Source organism: Megalobrama amblycephala, linkage group LG21 (genome assembly GCF_018812025.1).
Source record: "Megalobrama amblycephala isolate DHTTF-2021 linkage group LG21, ASM1881202v1, whole genome shotgun sequence".
Classification (NCBI taxonomy): domain Eukaryota; kingdom Metazoa; phylum Chordata; class Actinopteri; order Cypriniformes; family Xenocyprididae; genus Megalobrama; species Megalobrama amblycephala.
Window position 1 is genome coordinate 1,258,523 of NC_063064.1, and position 21,765 is coordinate 1,280,287.

Genomic DNA, 21,765 nt, shown 5'->3' on the forward strand with positions numbered 1-21,765 from the left:
TGAGTGAGTCATTGAATCATTCATTAAAGAGATTCATTCAAAAATGCTGATTCATCCAGTAATGAAACAAGTGAAGTCTTTATGAGTGAGTCATTGAATCATTCATTAAAGAGATTCGTTCAAAAATGCTGATTCATCCAGTAATGAAACAAGTGAAGTCTTTATGAGTGAGTCATTGAATCATTCATTCAAGAGATTCATTCAAAAATGCTGATTCATCCAGTAATGAAACAAGTGAAGTCTTTATGAGTGAGTCATTGAATCATTCATTAAAGAGATTCATTCAAAAATGCTGATTCATCCAGTAATGAAACAAGTGAAGTCTTTATGAGTGAGTCATTGAATCATTCATTCAAGAGATTCATTCAAAAATGCTGATTCATCCAGTAATGAAACAAGTGAAGTCTTTATGAGTGAGTCATTGAATCATTCATTCAAGAGATTCATTCAAAAATGCTGATTCATCCAGTAATGAAACAAGTGAAGTCTTTATGAGTGAGTCATTGAATCATTCATTCAAAGAGATTCATTCAAAAATGCTGATTCATCCAGTAATGAAACAAGTGAAGTCTTTATGAGTGAGTCATTGAATCATTCATTAAAGAGATTCATTCAAAAATGCTGATTCATCCAGTAATGAAACAAGTGAAGTCTTTATGAGTGAGTCATTGAATCATTCATTCAAGAGATTCATTCAAAAATGCTGATTCATCCAGTAATGAAACAAGTGAAGTCTTTATGAGTGAGTCATTGAATCATTCATTAAAGAGATTCATTCAAAAATGCTGATTCATCCAGTAATGAAACAAGTGAAGTCTTTATGAGTGAGTCATTGAATCATTCACTCAATCATTTTTAAAGAAAACATTTTAAATACACTGCAGCGATTAACATTTTGTCAGAACCTATAGTAAATTACATGTTATTTTGTTTAGTTGTCTGTCGTTGGAGAATTGTGATCTTTATTTGAAACAAAAGCAGGATGCATTCTGATTGGCTGTCTATGTTTTTACCATTCATCAGTGAGAAAAAAATCGTTCTGAAACGGATTCCACCTATATATTTTCTCTGTGCCATTATTCATTATTGTTGTGGTGTGAACTCTGCTATTCTTTTACATTTAAAATGATATTTGTCATCCTTAGTGTGAACGGGATCCATTTACAATTGATCTTGGTTATAAAAAATATTCTGAATCCCACAGCATCCTCATTGTTAAGGGTCTTGCAGATGTTCTCAGCTTCATGTTTTCAGGAGTTATACTTTACTTCTTTCTTCATGCAAGTTCCTCTAAGCCAAAGAGTGATTTACCAGAGCAGATTAGGGTTTGGGTTCAGAAGGTGTGCTAGGATGTTCAGACTAACATTTACAGACACACACAGGGTATTAGTATTGGATTAAACGTCTAACTAACATCTCAAAGTGGGTCATTTCACAGGGACTGGCATGCACAAACACAAATCTGCCATTAGAAACAGCACATACCTCACAAAGCTTTCATTTTAAAGGCATTATGAAACAAAACTGGTGAATCTGTATGTCTTACGCAATCCCAAACATTTCTAGAAAGATCCCACAAGAAATAAATCTGCTTAAATCAGCAGTCAAACAAGTTTGGATCAATGAACACGGAGGTAAATAAAACCACAGCAGTAATTAAAGACATATGATCTGCTGCCTAAGAACATCAACGCTTTCACAGTGAGATTAAACAGAGCATATGGAGACAAAGACCACCGTAATAGAGATCTCAATCGTGTCTCAACTGTGCTCAAGATACCAAAGTCTGCTCTAAAAAGAGATTTCAACTTCTATTAAATTCTTTTAAAACCATATGATCACAGCATCTTACTGTACATGAACAATTGAGACAAACGCACTTAAATGAAACCGAACTCCACAGGGATAAAAGCACAGTTTCTTTTCTCAGGAAACTACAAACCTGCACCAAACATGGAGTATTTCAGACTTACAGTAAGGCATCGGTTAGCTTTCTAACCAGACAACAGCATCATCAGAGCTTGCGGGTGTATGAGTAAACGATGAGTAAACTGTGATCTGCAATGTTTCTAAAACATTCAAATGTCCATTTTACTTGTTGTGATTAGAACATAATTAAAATTTTACATTAATGTTAGGGCAACATTCTCCTAACCTTGTTATTTTTACTCACAATATAACATCCTTTGAACATTTATTTGTAACATTCAAAGAAACGTAACATTAACATTCATTAAATACAAACAACATCACATGGATGTTCTGAAAATGCTGTAAAAATTACATCATAAAGAGTGTTGTTTCTCTCAACATCATGAATCAAATATTAATAATGTTATAAGAACGTTCTATTAATGCTTCTTAAAGAACGTTTTATCTTAACACCTTTACAAAGCATCAGTGAAAGTTGCGAGGACGTTGGGTATTAACTGATTTTAAGGAAAATTTCACAATAATCTCCTTTAAATTTCTGTCCAACCTAAAATAACAAACAAGAATGGAATAACTAACTCATTTTCAGAGAGAATGAAAGTGAGGAAAGCACTTACTTTGGAGCATCTGAGAGCCATAGTTCCATTTACATGAACATCCTGTGGCTGCAGCACTAAAAATAGAGCGGCCGGGCCCGTTTGCACTTTTCCATGCGGCCAATGGATTTGTCATGAGAGCGGGACACTGGGAAGGCCCAACCAGACATCAGGGGCGGTGCGGTGAACGCGGTCAGATCTGAGATGGCGTGAGGTCAAGCGGGAGTAACAGCTGTGTGTGGATCCGTCGGCAGGTGATGATGGTGTGTTTCAGTGTGTATCAGAGACGCATTGACAAACACACCCGCATTATCCTCGCAAATCCTGCATAATCTGTGCCTCAAAAGTCATTACGGCATAACTATTGAGCAAAAGGTTATTCAAAATTAATCCCGCTCTCCGTTTGCACTGTGGCTGAAGGATGTCCTCTATCGTATGGAGCGTTTAGAAGGATCTGCTTCCCAGGGATTTTATGGAAGCTCATTTGAGTCGAGGGAGTAATTGGCACTGTTTCAATGTTTATCAGTGAATGAAACATCATATTCTTTCTGTATAATGATTGTTCTCACTGAAGGACATGCTGAGCTCTGTTTGTGACACATTTTAAAGGGGACCTATTTTGCTCCTTTCACAAGATGTAATATCAGTCTCTGGTGTCTCAAGAATGTGTCTGTGAAATTTCAGCTCAAAATACCCCACAGATCATTTATTATAGCTTGTCAAATTTGCCCCTATTTGGGTGTGAGCAAAAACACGCTGTTTTTGTGTGTGTCCCTTTAAATGCAAATGAGCTGCCGTTCAGAAAGGGCGGGGCTTTAACAGCTCAACAACAACAAAGCTGGAGAATCTCACGCAGCCAAAATGAGGATTGTCAGTAACGGTGTTCAGCCTTACATTGTTCAAACCGGAGTCGACACTGATGGAGAGACTCAGGAAGAAGTTACAACTTTTAGGATGAAACTGGACGTTTCTGAATGGTTAGTGGATAAATTGATGTAGTTGCTGTGGAGTTGATTCAACTCATCGACTAGCATGTGCCGTCATGTTCATCTTTTGTGTTGAATTGACCCTCGTTTGTGAAGCAGTCCGGCGTAAAATGACGGCATGACAACAACACTCGACTACAACAACTCTTCCTCTTCTCTAAAGCAGCCCAACATGGCCCCGCCCCCTTTGTTGAGTGTTCTCGGGGGCGGGGTTTATGTAAATTTTTGGGTTAGTGGAAGATGCTATTTTGTTGTAGTCCTTAAACAGAGATTCTTTAAAAGAAAATATCTCCCTTTGCATTGAACTTTGAGTGTCGTAACTTTACAGATGTTGTAATAATATGTTTAGGGCTGTCAAAATTAACACATTAACGCGGTTAATTTTCCAGTTTTAACGGATTAAAAATATTTAACGCAATTAACGCAGCATCCGTTTTTCCTCTCATAATTTGATATATGATCACACTCTTATTCACACAAATGCTTTTAAACCATTTAAAGGTGCCATATAATCAAAAATTGGATTTACTTTGGCATAGTTGAATAACAAGAGTTCAGTACATGGAAATGACATACAGTGAGTCTCAAACTCCATTGTTTCCTCCTTCTTATATAAATCTCATTTGTTTAAAAGACCTCTGAAGAACAGGCGAATCTCAACATAACACAGACTGTTACGTAACAGTCGGGATCATTAATATGTACGACCCCAATATTTGCATATGCCAGCCCATGTTCAAGGCATTAGACAAGGGCAGCCAGTATTAACGTCTGGATCTGTGCACAGCTGAATCATCAGACTAGGTAAGCAAGCAAGAATAACAGCGAAAAATGGCAGATGGAGCAATAATAACTGACATGATCCATGATATCATGATATTTTTAGTGATATTTGTAAATTGTCTTTCTAAATGTTTCGTTAGCATGTTGCTAATGTACTGTTAAATGTGGTTAAAGTTACCATTGTTTCTTACTGTATTCACGGAGACAAGAGAGCCGTCGCTATTTTCATTAAACACCTGCAGTCTGTATAATTCATAAACACAACTTCATTCTTTATAAATCTCTCCATCAGTGTGTAATGTTAGCTTTAGCCACAGAGCACTATCAAACTCATTCAGAATCAAATGTAAACATCCAAATAAATACTATACTTACGCGATTAGACATGTTGCATGACGAACACTTTGTAAAGATCCATTTTGAGGGTTATATTAGCTGTGTGAACTTTTTTTATGTTGTTTAAGGCAAGCGCGAGCTCTTGGTGCGTGGAGCACGAGATTTAAAGGGGCCGCGCACCCTGAATCGGCGCATTTATAATGATGCCCCAAAATAGGCAGTTAAAAAATGAATAAAAAAAAATCTATGGGGTATTTTGAGCTGAAACTTCACAGACACATTCAGGAGACACCTTAGACTTATATTACATCTTTTAAAAACATGTTCTTCGGCACCTTTAAGCACCACAAGACAAACAAGAACGCACTGTCTGTAATATGGAAGGCCAAAGGGTTCATAAACACATGAATTTTAACATGATAATAACACACACATGACTCGTGCTCATAGAAAGATGCGTGCCAGTATCGAGTTTTCTTTTGCGCTTGAACAAATAATAACACACAGAATTATGCCAAAATGCCCGCTTTTGAGTATCCTCATAAGAGCAGTCTAAAATTAGTTAAATAAAGTCTTAAATGAACTCGCGTAAGATCTGCGTCAGGTTCGGCAGCGGCAGCTCTTAAAGTGACAGCAGCCTAATAAACCAGTTGTGATGTCTGTCATTAATGTTCATCAAAGAATAAAAAAAAATAGCTTTAATAAGGTTTTATTTAATTTATAATGTAAAGTGTTTGATAACTTTATTCAATTTCTGTATATTTTCTACCTGTTAATCGATTGACAGCACTATATTTTTTTTAAATTCCAAAGTATACACTGAAAAAAATGGCTAAATTTACTTCAAAACACTTTTTACTCAGAAATTGCTAGTAAATTTCACAAACAGTTACAAAGAAATGACAAATAACATAATAAATGATTTAAATGTGAAATTCTGAGGTAGAAAGTCTGAAATAATGTTTTCTTGTAAAACTAACTCCAATAATCAATTTTGAAAAAAAAAAAAAATGTGTATTTTTTATATAATGAAAATCAGGGAGGGAATTAAAAACTGCAATGCAATTATATAAAAACGCTATTACAATACAAATATGTATGGTCCTCAATAACAGATCTTATTTTCTTTATGCAAAGTATAATTTCATATTTTTCATTTTGATTTTTGGGTGAAAGATTTCTTTAAGAGATTCCCCCAGTACAAAATCCTCCACGGTCTCAAGAAATGAATCATACGAGGCTTCCTGGAGCGAGTTATTTAACCTATGACACATGGAGGCATCAAACGGAGCATCCTATTGTGAGGTCCAGGGTCTTGATGGAGAAGACATGTGAAGGCAGCTGTAGAGTGGGCTTCCCATGCCCTTTAGGCTGGAGCTGGACGTCTCCCACAGGCCAGGCCAACTTTAAATAGCATGCCCTCCCACCGCAGATATTATTAGTAACCTACATGAGTTGTCCAGAGCTCACGATGAGCAAACCCAAACCTTGGACCTCCTCAGGGCCAAACTCCTGTCTTTATAAGCCCAAATTCCTCAGTCGGTGACTCCAGCTACTTTTATAGTAAAAGCAAAGCCACACACCGTTTCCCACAATCACATGCATTTCATAAACACTTGAAGTTAAATGTGTTTAAGTCGGTGTCTTTACAGTCCAGACCATGGATGCAAGTATGTACTAATCCAGCTAACAAATAATATGTTCTAAGAAAGTTTTGCTAATGTTACCATTAAGTTATGAAAGCATTATTTCTCAAAATGTCCAGTTTTTTAAATGTTCTAAAAACAGTTTTTCTTGGTTATACAAACGTTGAGGGAACATTCCATTTTATCATTCTTCAAACATGATGGAAAGTTTTAGATGTTCTCTGAACGTTCTGAAACAAGAAGTAAGATTTAAAAAATGTTTTTCATTTCTAAAAGAAAGTATACATAATGTTTTTGTGCTAACGTTTTGAGAACATTATTAAAGACCAGATAAATCTGGAAGAACGTTTGTTCATAACTTTGAGAGAACCTTGCCAGAACATTAGCCAAAGTTCTGAGTACGTTCCCTGTTAGCTGGGAATCTGGTGATGGGGAAGATTTTAAAACTGGATCTTTAAACCACAGACCCTTTTATTCCAGACTGCAGGTCAGTATTTGCATTTATTCATTTTTAAAAGATTTAAGCTTTAGCTTTAATAATATTTCTGGCTTTAAAGCCCTCGATTCTACTTTATACTCTTATAATAACAACTCAAATGTAAACATAATTTACAAATATATATCATTACGTTAATTATTAATTAAATGCAATTGTGCAATCAGTCAACTTTGCAGATATGCAAAGCATGTATATATAATTTCTGTGCCAGGAAAATCCAATTACATCCACAGAAGTATGATTTGAGACACACTAATCCTAATCTCACATATTAAGGATGGATAAAATGCAAATAGGGATTATGTGTGTGTAATATGTATTATCCATGATAATACACTAATTGTTGTTTTAACGATATGGAAATATGCAAAAAACAAACATAAACACCTTGCGAGTGCACACTTTAACTGTGATGTTGACTAGTAAAATGCAGTTAGAAAGAGCATGAAATTCTATATATGGCGGTAAAAATGCTCTTGTATGAGTCAAACTTACAGAAAGTTACTGTAAATTTTACAGTGTAGTACCATAATTGCAGTAAAATATGTGGTGTATGTTAATTTTAATTGCATTTAAAAGACATTTAGACACTGAAAAACAAACAAATCGTCCTTAGAAATGTGCTTTGCATTAGCTGCAAATAGATTAAAACAGCTGGCAGTAACACTACTGTGAGCTCATCATCTGTGCTGTGCATATGTGGATAATGGCGGTAAAAATAACCACAGTTCTTGGCGAATCATCAGAATAATCAAAATTGCATGTAAACAGAAGTGAAGATGTTTGCTTTTCTCATGTAGACATCTTACTGTGATTAAGGGTACGTTTACACAACAACGATGCACTAAACAGAAAAGTTTTTCATTTGCATTCAGCCGACAACATTGTCAAAACGATCGCTGTTCACACGGATCCACGGAAATGAGTACAATTGCTGTATTCTGATGCCAGGCCAGTAGATGGCGATGTTACTTTGTAAAGAAACACTACGCGCCTATAGACTGAACACATTATATGCATGTGCATGACGTAACTGTTTTTCACAAATTCAAGTTTTTATAAAAACGGTATCGTTTCCAAAAACTTTTTTAAAAAGTTTGTGTTTTCAGGCCCCCAAAATGGCGTTGTCATGTAAATGAATGGCCAAAACACATAAAAATGTTTTCGTTTTTAGTTGAAAGTGATGTTGTATAAACGGCCCCAAGTGTTAACTCTGATTAGTGAAAATCATCACGTTATTGTTGCATGTAAACTTAGTAAATGTCTTGTTATTCTAATTTAATTTGATTAAATGTCAGAATTTGACATAAAAGATGATGCACACATCTAATAAGTTTAGAAAAATTGCCTTTGCAAAGGCAAATATGGTTCATTTCTGTCACTTTTACATTTAAAAATAAAAATGTGCAAAAATTTCCCTTGAAATTCAACTACAATGACCAATGGACCGTTCGATCATGTCTACATTGCTAATTATCCAGTGCAAACAATTAGTCCAGTGCACTTGATTGATCATTATAACATTTGAATAATGATTTTTGTGTCATTTGAGTGTTTAATTCCATTTATGAGCCGCATAATTTAATCCAACGTTGTGTATCAAATGAAAAATGAAGATTAGAATCATTTTGTTTCCTTCATTGCTCTGTTCAGTGAAAGATCCAGGATTACAAGTTTATTTGGTATGAATACTGATATTTGTGTGGGAAATCGCGTACGCACTTTTTAATACCCATCTTGGGTCTATACAACACATCAGGCCATACAAAAAACCCTAGTGCTCTTGTGGTGGTTTAGACACTGGACTAGTGCTCTATATTCAAGTCAACTGAAGTCACATGACACAGCAGTTTGAATATGCAAGATAGATATGTCGTTCATCACACATATGCATTCGTGGTCACTATGAATGAAGTGTTGTTCTTTAGCGTTTGCTAAGTAAATCACCATGCACAAATACAAATCTGAAATAAACTTACTGATTATGAGGATTCAAGATTACGAGGAAATCAATGATGTGCAACGATAAATCATTTAGCATAAACACTAAAATATTCCATTTAAAAAAATAAGAATTGTCAATTTTGATTTCATGGTGACTTTAAAGTAAGCATTCATCATTGTTTATTCCCTGCTGACTGTGACCCAACAGAGAGCATCTCCTGAGGAGGCTGTAGATTCACACTGCCCCCTTCTGAATCTGCTCTTACCCATAAACACACACTCCCTTCCACTCTGTAATGGACCGTTAGTGGGCTAACCGTTGGCGGACTCCTGTCGCCTCTTGATATTAAGTCTCAGCAGGCCTCTGAAGTCATTAACATTGAGGAAAAAGGCTGCTTGGAGAGAAACAAGACAAACAAGAGAGCAGTACGAGGCTGAGAGCGGGCCAGCGTTCACACAGAACACTTCCAGCGTCTTCTTCAATATCTCAAGATGGTGATCCTCTGGACAGCGAGTACCGGCGGTCGCTTTGGCGACATCTGGACGTTTCTGTACAAACAAACTCCCGTCTCACTTTGACTATTCATTAGTTGCAGATGTCTCAGGAACGACTCATTATAACAGAGTCCAACCACCTGCTACATCAATATTGGCCCTCAGATGCTCATTTAATTAGCCAGAATCAAACGCTCCCCGTGCAGCACGACTCTCCGGCTCCAAAAACACTTAAATCACAGGAGAAAACACTGCTGAGAAAGAGCCCACAACACCAAAGTGTGCTGGATTTCAGCTCATCTATACTGTAGTGTAGTGCTAAACACTAGAGGTGCTTCGATACTAGATTTCTCTTTCTAGCCGATTATTCAGAATGACATCTGCCGATACCAATACTGCTTGAAATAAAATGCTGCGTGAACTCAACCTATCAGCATGTTCAGCGCCCGAGTCCCACCCCCGAAAGTTCCTGAACTTTGAAACAGTACTACCTCGTGAGCAGGGACTTTCTGAGGGGGGAATTTTTTCCCTGGGGAAGGTTCCTGAGGTGGAAACGTGGCTAATGACAGCCCTAAATTCAACACAAGAGACATTTTCTTCACACACAGTATGAGCTGCAGTCTGACACGACCTCTTTTGATTGACAGGATACAATCCTCATCATCGGCTGTTTTTAAACAATTGGCCGATAGCCAATAGTGAACACAGGCCTCTTTGTTTTTATTGGCTGATACTTCACTGTATCCCTACTAAACACTGACACATTTATGTTGATTAATTTTTCATCAGATATAAAACTCACAACAAAGATATCGATGACACACAGATCTGTGTCCATTCAAATGCTCCTAACAGTTCTCAGCGCTGACATTATGGTTTACGGCTGAGAATTAAACGCTTGCCAAAAGTGCTGTCGAAGTAAGAAGTTCACTATCAATTAAATTAAAAGCAGACTAGGTAGGCAGCTCAAAGGTTTTGTTCAAATCGTGCTTATGATGTGCTGACGAGGAAGAAAGCTTACTATGTTTTGAGATTCTAACGTTCCAACATGCTTATGACGACCAAACGCTGTTTGCTAGTTTCTGAGACACTCTCTTTCAGTCTCCTCTAAGAGTTTATGATTTATGAAGCATGCAAATAACATGTTATGATAAGCCATAACACTTGCATGAAAACTATGAGCTCTTAATTTCACTTCACAGGAGTTACTGTAGTCTGAATGCGCTCTTTATTCTGTATCCGTGACTAAAACACTTTAAGAGCTGAATAAAACAGTACAAGAAGTGCACATTAAAGTTTTATCCATAAACTCTCTCTCTCTTGCATTATCATCAACATACACAGTGAATTACACAGAAACACTATATATACAGACCTTATTCTCTTTTTCGATGGGGGTGCTTGATAAACTGGTAAACTTTATATCCATAAAACAACTCCGATGAACTATAATAAAGTGCTCTCACCTTCATTACTGCCGTTTTCAGTATTGCTCCGTGGACTCTAAGCTGGATCGCGAACAGCTGCGAACACAAGCCTGTTTTGTATTGTCTCTTTGTATTGACCCTCGTGACCTTTGCATTGAAAATCCACTGAAGATGATTGCTGACCCTCTTCATCACACCAAACCAGCAAAAAACTGCTGATGCATGAGAAAAATCTTTCTTTTTAACAAAACGAAAGACATTATTCAACTATACCATATCCATAAAGGCCATGAATACCAATAGGCCACACAGTGCAAACATGTCAAGCTCTGCCTACAGAAGATCCATGTTTTCCCAAACAGTTCGGACTAAATAACTAAATCAATGAGAGGAAGTTGATGGCCTTTTTGAAAGCAAGCGCGGCTCGTTCGGCCCCTGATGGAGTGAGGGAACAGACTGAAGGGAAATCTTTCTGAGAAACAAATCAATACGTATAATTGCAATATCTCCCTTGCTGATATTGTTTGGCAGTTTTTAATTTGAGGTCATTCAATAACCAAACCATTTCGAGAATAAAGTCAGCTTAAAGCTAATAGATAGATAGATAGATAGATAACAGAACATGACCAGCACAACTACACCTAATTGACTCTGTTGGGTGACGTCAGACTCATTGTGTTTCATCTTTGTTGGTCTGAGCCAAACGTGCTCATTTTCCAGTGCTCAAGCGGTCAATCCGTTACAAAACATTGATTTTTAGAACAATGAATTGTGGGATATTCACAGAGCTTCAGCCAGGAGATAAAAGAACAGACTAACATTTCCTAGACATTTAACAATTTCCATCCACCCATTTTTATGCACATTTTGAGATATCACTTATAAAAATGGATGGATGGAATTGTAAAAATGCACATGATACATTTTTATCTGATAAGAAGACATGCACATGAACTACGATGGAAACACATTTACCGAATAAATCCCTCAATGCGCAACAAAAACCTCATGTGACTTTGCTTCAGATGAGGATGTGATTGGATGACTGGACCAATCAAATCACATCATCTCAAATGTCAGTTTGGTGGTTCTGAAAGCCAAAGTCTGCCAAGTTAAATTCACAATGACACTCGCTACTTCACTTTTATCCTTGTAGAGCAGATGAGATTCACATGCTCAAAGCTAAACTTCAGAAGCTGAAGTCCCTCCCACAATAATACGTATGAAGCAGGAATCTCTATCATGTCTGTCCAGCGCTCATCTGGTTCAGGAGCAGTTGTGCTGTGAATGTTGTGTCCAAGAGATCATGTGCAAACATTGTGGGAAAGGCTGATCATTGTTGTTTGTCCTGGGGATTTCATATATCTACTCAAGAAAATCTCTGCTTCTTCTCATAGTATGGCTCGTTTTTGCTCTGTTTACACCACACCATCACCAGCAACAGGCGTCCTCAACCACTCTATATTAGGTGTCTTTCAATACTACTGTACTTGCACGAAATATTATTTGTATTTTGCATAATTACAAGTAACTAACCCTAAACCAAACCCTAACTGTAACTCTATAGTAAGTACATGTAGTTAATTAATATAACTAGTACAATGTAACTACGTCACCTTAAAATAAAGTGTAATTGTATTTTGTTTACATTTACATGTTACATTGCACTATATAATTACACTGTTGAGCTAAACCTCAGCTTCCACTGCAACAAATCTGGCAAGAGTTTCGCAAAACAACATGTATATACTCATTAAGTACACTAGTGATACACAAAATATGTGACAATTCAAGTCAGCTATAACAACAACGAGACAGAGGAAAAATATAATTGGAATCACTTTTTTAAAATGATCTGATCCACCTGAATGATAAAAATAATCACAATCCATCTTCTTTAAAGAGCATTTAAAGAAACAGACGACAAAACACTAACATAGTTCTCACTAATATTTGTGATCATTTTTGGTGTGAACGAGTCTTTACTCGTCTTTGAATTATCTTCATTCTTCACAAATATTCATTTACAAATAACTGATATTTCTGAAAAATCATTCTACATAAATGTTTTAGCTATTTAAGTGATTGTGATTATTGCAACACATCTGATATTTAAAATGTAAGTTTAGCCGATTTTCAACCTGCTTTGAATTGTTACGACATCAGTAGTACATGAAAATGAACTCATTCTCTGTTTCCTGGACTGAGAAATTCACGTTTATTTGTCAGCAAAAGTCCGCCGGATTACGATTGGCTTTCGTGAAAACTACAGATTGTAATGCTGCATCTTTTGTTGTCTATAGAGTCGAATCGACGGAGGGTTATCAACAGAACAGTTACAGTAAGAGTAGGTGTAATGAGGTTAGTAGTTCAGGAAAGAAGGCAAGCATTCAACGTAACTTTAATATCATAAAATAAACAAACTCAAAACGAAAGTAAAGCACAAACAAATAAAACACAATGCAAACTCCTGGCCTGGTTCTCTCTTGTCCTTCAGACTTTCCATCACAGCGTTCTCTCCGTATTTACGATTCTTTGCAGCCTTTATCCAACGTCTACAACACGCTCGATCCTTCACTGAAAATGAAAGTAACTCACTCCCGCTAAACGTTTACTCTTTGAATTCACACACCCGGTGGAAACAATACAAGTCGACACCCTTATGACTAAAAGTTTGCTAAGAAGTATTTCCTACTCAATCAAAGCGGTTTTTGACTCTGGTCAAGCCTGTCCAAAAGAAGCAGACTGGTGGGAGTGGCTTTGGATGGCAACATGCCCAGTGCATTATGGGCGTTTTCTCTAGTGAAGTCTTTTTTGCCTTTATACCACAAGGACAGACAAGTTTAATTGAAAGCTCATTTTATCAGAAGTATTACCACTTAAACTGATGACTATGGAAATGAATCAACACTGAACTTACTTGAGCTGGAAAATGACACTATTTTCTTCTAGTGCTGCTGAACAGCCAAAGCAAACTTTGTTACATTATTTTCCTGCTATCACTGTAATGCTACTTTGAAACAATCTGCATTGTAAAATGGGTCATTCTACAGAATTGGTGCAAACTGCTGTCCCACAACCAATAAACACATTTAAATCATTTAAGTATTCAAATTTTAGATGTTTACTAAGATCCTTCTATTATCTATTGAATCCCACAATAATATTTAAAATATCAGTAAGATTAATATATATAAAATCATCATTTATTGGGTACTTTCAATTGAGTGGTGTCTGTCCTGAACCCTAAACACTAAATTTCAACTTGTGAAAATATTGAAATATTGTTTGCAATTTTTTCAGAAGCCTGAAAATCTGTGTGGAGCTTTAAGGAACATATTTTTTTCTGCAATTTAGCAAACTTTTTTGGGTGTTATTTCATTAAATTTAGTTTTTGTGTGTGTTCAACTGTTCAGAACTGTGTTAGATAACCATGTGCTGATCATCATCTTTGAGCGGCTCAAAAGTGTCAAAAATTGTCACTACCGAAACAGTCACGATCGAAACATGTCATCATTGTTTCGGTAGTGAGAAAATGGAACTCAATCATTTATTTGGGGGAAATAAACACAATTTTACTACAGTTATGCAAATCATTAGTATTTTAATGTGTTTTAGTATGCGAGTTAAATTGTGTCATGTGATGTGGTCACTACTAACACATTACTGTCACTACCGAAACTGTGCAGTCATGACCGAAACATGTCAAAAATAAAGTACATTGAATGATCAACTAAGATGTTATTATAGTGTTTGATTCAATGTTTATTCAAACTAATGAATCCTTCACTTTGAAATCAGTTTGATAAACTTTATGACTTTTACAAAGAAAGATTGGATTCAAAATACAACAAATCTCATAAATTACACTTGAAATATTGATAAAATTGTGTTGTTATTGATTTACCAGAGAAAACTTTTAAAAATACGTATATTTACAAAGTAAATGTAAACAAAATCTTAATAGGTCAATGAAACTCTTCTTATTAAATTATTTATTATTGTGTTTCGGTAGTGACAAATTTGGGGAGAGGAAAAATATTCTGAACTTTCTGAAAATACAATATGAGAAAATAACTGCACAATTACTAGAAATGTGTACCTTGGATATTGTACAATTTGCATACATACAAAATTTGTGGAAAAAAAACATTTTTTTCTAGATGTTTCCAACTTTGAACCAATTCTGTAGAATCACCCTTATAATAAAGGTCACTTGACTAACACATGGTCAAATGTTCTTTTGATTAAATAAGGGCTTTCATGTGTAATGTAAATATATACCAAAGAACGCCTGAAAAGTACACTGCCAACAAATGAGCAAAATCAGTCTGATCGCTGGGAAACAGTGAAGTGTGAATCACCTCTCAGGTATTTATTTTTGATCATCATCAGGTATATACATACTGAAACAAGCATGCGTAGTGTGCTGCATACTAATCATCTGGCATTTCAATGATTTCTGCTTTGATCAGATTTGGCTACATGGCACAAAGGAACAGATGAACGACTCTCTTGGTAATATTAAATATAACCTCAGCAGAACATTGTACTGTACTGCCAATAAAGACGAAGCAATGTTCATAATGACAGATTAAGACACTGTGCACTATGAAAACAAGAACATTTCAAGTGGACAACAGTCATTTATACTGACATATTCATTATACAACATATAAAAACACCACAAAGTATCTAGTATAGAAATGCCATGTATAAAGTGCTTCTTAATGCCATTCAAAAGCTAAACGAGGAAATCTTAAGGCACATTACACAGTGAATATTTCTCATGATGGGTTTATTTGAGAAAGTCTGTAATCACTTCTTTATCCAACAGCAGGACATGCCGTCCACACTGGCAATCAAACAACCAAATATTGGCTCTTCAGCAAAACTGAACCAGATACTGTATGAAATGTAATAATTCATCACACATCATAAATGAGGAAAGGTTGCAGTTTCTAATGGAAAAACAATGTTTTAATGTTTCTGTAAGTAGCAGAAATATGTAATCGTTTATGTACGTTCCAGTGATGTTCCTGTACTTTGAACAGTAGAGGATGGTGCTAGCAACACCAAGGTCATGGGTTCAATTCCCAGGATATGCATGACCTGATGAAAAGTTTTAATACGTAAATGCAATTATGTATTAAATTTGAGGACGTATAAAATACGTATAGTATGTATAAAACTTCAGACGTGTCCTGGCCTGACATTTATGAAAAATAATCTTATCCTGAGAGCTCAGTTGAAGCTTTCTCTCAGTATATAGTTTGAAGAACATGAACAAAACTTCTAGAGAATATTTGCATTTGTGTAACTGCTTTAGAGATGCACATCTAGCCCTATACAGTAAGTACACGTTTCATAAGACACACATTTTCTAGTCTAGTCTCTAATATCTTGCAGCATATTCCAGCATTGTCCAGTTCAATGACCTCAACACTTCTTACATTAAAAGAACAGCAATGCCTTTAGTTGGCTGCTTGCTTTATACCCTCATTTCGGCCCAGAATATGGGACAATTATGAATAAACAAAATTTACCAACTGCAAAAAGCGCTCAATAACGTTGACATATTAGATCAAGCTTGATTGCAATCATTGCTCTGCACGGGTTCCTCGAGGTCTGATTCTGTTGTGAAATATAATGCAACGCTGTTCTCATTTCCACAACAAGCAATAAACACTGCCATGAACAATACAGAAACACAGAAATAGCACGGCTCTTGTGCAGATATTACGGATTATATGCATTAATTCCAGCCATGTCGAACTTCTGTTTAGCCTCTGGTCAGTTGTTCAGGGTTTGTATCTTCTGTGATGATGCTCGATCACTGCGCTCCTCAGAGGAGCATCATCACCGAAACTCAATGCTGTCAACAATGACATGATCTCAGCAGAGAGAAGTATGCGTCGAGCGCGGTAAAGCCATGTAAACTTACCTCGTTTGGTCCTCTGCCGTGTGTTTAGAGCTCCAGTGCATTGAGTTTGCAGGAGATCCGGGGGCTTTGAGTAGATTGAAGTGACTGAGATTTTTCCATTACGTCTCTTATGTGTTACCCTGAGGGGGAAAGCGGCTCTCTACACATGGCGAAGTTTCATTCATTCACAGAGGCAAACGCCTTTCATCTGTAAGCAGCAGTGTGAATTACACCCTCACTCTCTTACAAGAGCTAAAAGTAGTTCGGGATGTCCTAAAAACTTCGCGCTAAACGCGTTACGATTTACATGTTAGACATTTACAATTTCGCTGCCAACAAAATATTGAGTTATGAAAACGTCATTTTCGAATGTTCTCAGAACGTTCAAACTTGTTTCTTTGTTCTTTGTTATGTTAGAGAAAACATTATTTGACATTAAAGGGAAGTTTGTGTCATTGTGAAGTAGTGAAATGGCTTTTCGAACAAGAAAAAACTAGACATGATTTTGTTGTTCTATTGGTGGATCTCACATGAGTGACAGGTTGCCCCGCCCTCACGCAAGTAAACACGTCATCAGAAGAGAACAACCCTTTCGTCCCAATGTGCATACTATCCATACTAATCAGTATGTGAGATTACAATAAGTGTGTCTCAAAGCATACTACTGTATGTTGACTATGCCAAAAGTCCCGGATGATCTACTATTTCCAGTTGATTTTTCGAAGTGTGGATCTGTGCACACTATGGCGGCACCCCACTTCACTTTTAGACATGCATTTGTAAACTTCCCTAAGCACTTCCCCTCGGGGGAATCCCTGCCGCCATTTTGAAGTGCGTTCCAATTCGTGAATTGGACGAGGGAAGTTTATATGGACAGACCCTCACTCCCTCGATTTTGACTGAGTCTACTTCATATGTACACTACGGCCAGCTCCATATACCACAATGCAGCACGATTGTGACATCACCGCATATCGCATTTAATTTACCCCAACACAAACAACTCTATGATATATTAATATATTAAACCCAAACACACCTATATACATATATGCTGCATTAAACAATTTCGTTAGAGAAAAAAATTCAATAATAAATCAACTCCATAGTGGAAGTGATCAAGGGCATAGGACGCTCCAATTGACGTCCCAAAAACCGTTTTGTAGCTCTTTAATGTGTCGTGACAGATCGCTGTAGCGCCTCAGCTCAAGTGGCTCATGAACCGATCATCTCTTCCTACTAGTTCATTTATAGCATCAAATGAACATGAATGAACATCAGAAGGAATGTTGTTTAAAACGCAGAAAGATGTAAATACACAGCATTCTTCAAGTTCAAGTCCACTGAGGTTAATCTTCTAACTCCTGACTACTTTGTCAGACAAAATGGCAGATTTGGCATTATGATTGGTTAGATTGCTTGTCAAACAAACTGCGAAGGGATGATTCAGCCCATTGCATGGGTTCCGCCAGTAGTGGGCACTCATGCAACATAAGCAATAACGCATATCCGAGTCAACCAGACTGAGGCAAGTTAGTGAGGGAAGGGCATAAAAAAATTAACTGGAACGCAGCCTATAATGGCTAATATTGCTCACAACCCAATGCACTTTGGAGGACTATTGGGTTCAGAACTACAAACATGAATAAAAAGTGTTCAAAAACTACAAACATGGCGTGCGCAACCAATGGTTAGATATTTAATGTTATTTTTCATCTGCAAAAACAATGTGAAAATCTGTTAAGGCCATAACTTTTAAATGCATCATAATGCAAACACATGAGAGTCTCCGCATGAAAGACCCACGACTGGCAGATCAACGGGATATTTCTTTTCCACTACGGTAGGAAAATAAATGAAATGAAATGTGGAGGATTTTAACTGTCACAAGATGATTGACAGGGATGTGCGTAACTATGCAACGGAGTGTCCATTAAAGACGCAATTTTATGACGTGATAGTATGTCCCAATTGCTTCGGCACAACAATATCGTGCGTTGGTGATGATGCTAATATATTATAGTTTTGTTACCAATCTTGGCCTTTAGTCTTTTGTAAAATCCCTTTAACAAAAGCCACTTGCTAAATGACATTATCCACCAGGAAGTGACATCAGGTGCGTCTTAATCAGCTAGTCGGGGCACTTTTACACGACAACAATGTACTAAAACGACTTTTCTTTGTACAGATGATAACATTATCAAAACTATCCCCGTTAGTTGTGTCACGAAAATGACACAACCTTTAGTGGATCTGATGAATTCTGTGATGTTTTGTGGTGTTAGTTGGTTTGTGTCTCTCTAAACAATAACAACAATATAATAAGTTGTATGCAGCATAACATAAGGAGTTAATGAGCAGATCCAGGTCTGTTCCCTCAGAAGGCTCTCAATCCGTCATGGAATGCGGTCACTCAACTGTGTGTGAGGGAATTAAAGACGCCGCTGTTTCTGGAGGTGAAGCAGGTGTTAATCTACAGCTCGCCCTGTTCCTCATACAGGCTCAGAAATCATTCCAGTAATCCTGTGAAACCCGTCTCAACACTTCAGCAGTGTGTACGGGCAACATTATCATTCTGGAGGATGATGACAGAAGCAAAACCGGGCAGTGGCTGATCCTGAAAAAATGTCTTCATACAAACACCCAAATATGCTTAAGTAGCAATTGACATCAGTCAATTTTGGGATATTACCTTCCTTAGTATGTAATAGAGCGGTTTGTGAATGTAAAATGTCTGCAAAGATCAAAGATAAATGGAGTTTTTGTCTCTATTCTGAACTGCTGAAATGAGTTGTCAGTAATTCCAGGCTTTCTTCCTGCTGAACCTACGTGGGTTTGTAACTATTTTGCATAATGCCAGCCTATGGCATCCATTGGCTGAACAGCATCTCTTTGCCCCGCCCTCAATCACTGTAGTTGTATTTGAGACTGGAAGAGTTTGGTTCGTGTCGTTCATGTCGAGAAGACGCTGTTTTCTGCTGAGATTGATACGGTAAAACCGACGCCGTCATTACTGTTCGTATCACTGTGAATCAAGAGCTGAGATTCAGTTATGATAATGAGCCTTTGGTTTCTGACCAATCACAGCAGAGCTGCTCTCAGAAAGGCGGGGTTTAGAGAGACCGAATCCTTGATGGAAGCGTTTCAGAAACTGAGAGAAAAGAGCTGATGCTGCAGTGGATATTATGAGAGAATTAAAGTGTTTTTGATCTTGGATGAATGTGAACCTGTTGTAGGAGACGAGAAACAACATTAGAAACCTTTAAAACATCTCCAACCAGCAGCTGCCTAAACCAGGATATGCATCTATGAGCAATGACCGTGAATTAAAACGTTTTCAAAAGATGTGCTTTAATTTCCAGACTTGGTAAAGTTTTCAGATACATATTGTAAGACGGGGTCATTTTTGAGGCCAGTGTTTAGCAACTATTCTAAGAAACGTACTTTACTTCCATTTATGATTTTCCATTGGCTGGAAATTTGCTCTTGGTTCAGCATAAGGCATCAACAGTATCTGTGATATACTGTTGAAAAACACATGATACAGTACTGCGCTTACAGTGGAAGTCATTTCAGAGAGGTTAAGAGCGTTTTTGGTTTACACCTTTATATTAATTCTTCCATGAAACTGAGGTTGAACAATGAAAGGGTTTGTATTTTGACGCTCATCTCAGTGTGACGTCTCCAGTCTTCCTCAGTTAGTCTGTCACTGCAAACACAATACAGAGGTTTTAGATGTCCAACAGCCGAATCAGAGACTGAGGAGTCTCGTACAGTGGCAGATTTCTGTCCATGTGTGAGTCTCTCAATAGTTTAATTATTAGTGATGGCTGAGCAGACTGAATGTGTGTAGCAGATGGCGGACTGGCCGCTCTGAGCTCCTCCAGTGACTTCAGAGGGAGCGAGTGGTGAGCAGACAGATGGTGAAGGTTTGTTTAATATTCACTCAGCCACAGTGGCAGCAAAAGACCAAGTCACTGCGATTCAGGGATGATCCCACTCATCCGACGGTCAGGGGTGATGGCAGATGGGACAGATGAGGTTTCCGCTGAGAACAGTTTGGTGAATCAATAAATTTGGTGGCAGCTCCAGATGCTGAAGAACCTCTGCATTCAACCAAACCCGCTGCAGGTGACATGACATCTCCAGCCATTTCAATGTTTTTCAGCATCTTACGTCATGAGCACTACAGCTTTAAGACACTGTGACAACTTCAAAGCAGTTTAACCTTTACAAACCCATCTAGAGACCCACGTGCTCATTGAATTAATGTCTAGAGTGAGAAAAGCAGCAGCTCAAACATAAGGCTGTGTGTCCACCAAAGCATTTTAACTAGCTGAAAATGCCATGCACTCTTCTGAAAACACCTAGCTGCGGGCGTTTGAGAGCGATTTGGTGAAGCAGCGTTTTTCTTGCTATGATACAGAATATCAGCGAAAGCATCTGATTTCGCAGACATTTTGTTTCTGAAAATAAAAATGTAGACTTGTTCTGGCCCTTGTTTTGGATGAAGAGATGGCTGAACTGGTTTTTGTCCCGCCCCTTCTCTACTTTGAAAAAATCACAGTGATGAGTGCTGCGTTTTACCTAAAGAACATTTTTCAGCTCTCAGCAACTAGAAAAATGTACGCTCTGTGCCTTGTCACATTAGTGGCATTTTTAAATATGATTAAGCTTGTTTTCTAAACAACGCATCCCGATAGAAGTGGCAGCTTCAACAATGTAAAAACCAATGTAAACGAGCAGAGAAATCTAGACATGTATTTTACCTGACGCTAACATTAAAATGGCCAGTCTTACAAGTTTCCGTCATTTGGCTCTCTTTTAATTGTATTATTTTTTCATTAGATGGCATCTATATTTAAAAGTGTTGGGTAATACATTCGGACGGGATTAGATTTCATTGACTTACCAAAAAACAGTAGGTGATTTGCTCTGGAATATTTACAGAGGCTGCATGAGGAAAAACAGACAGAATTAAAGTCGCAAAGTTTGTCTGTGAAATGCGAATTTTGTCCTCCAGGAAATCTAGTCTCGCCCGAATATCGTTTTTGACAACAAAAAAACTCAACTCACCCCATTTACTGTTGCTCAGTGAAATTACATGCCAAAGAAAGTTGGGCGGGATACTACAAAATACTATATGAATGATACAGGAATAATGACAATGAAATAAACATCCAAAGATGTTCTGCCGG

At 37.3% G+C, this 21,765-nt stretch overlaps 1 protein-coding gene across 1 annotated transcript in view; it reads right to left on the bottom strand.

Annotated features, from left to right (window-relative positions):
• atp2b2 (ATPase plasma membrane Ca2+ transporting 2) overlaps window positions 1-16,722 on the bottom strand; it is a 184,737-nt gene extending 168,015 nt beyond the window's left edge. The window contains exon 1 of the mRNA XM_048172015.1: window positions 16,589-16,722. The gene's annotated coding sequence lies outside the window, so the exon portion shown is untranslated. The remainder of the gene's footprint in view (window positions 1-16,588) is intronic.
• Between the last annotated feature and the right edge of the window lie 5,043 nt (window positions 16,723-21,765).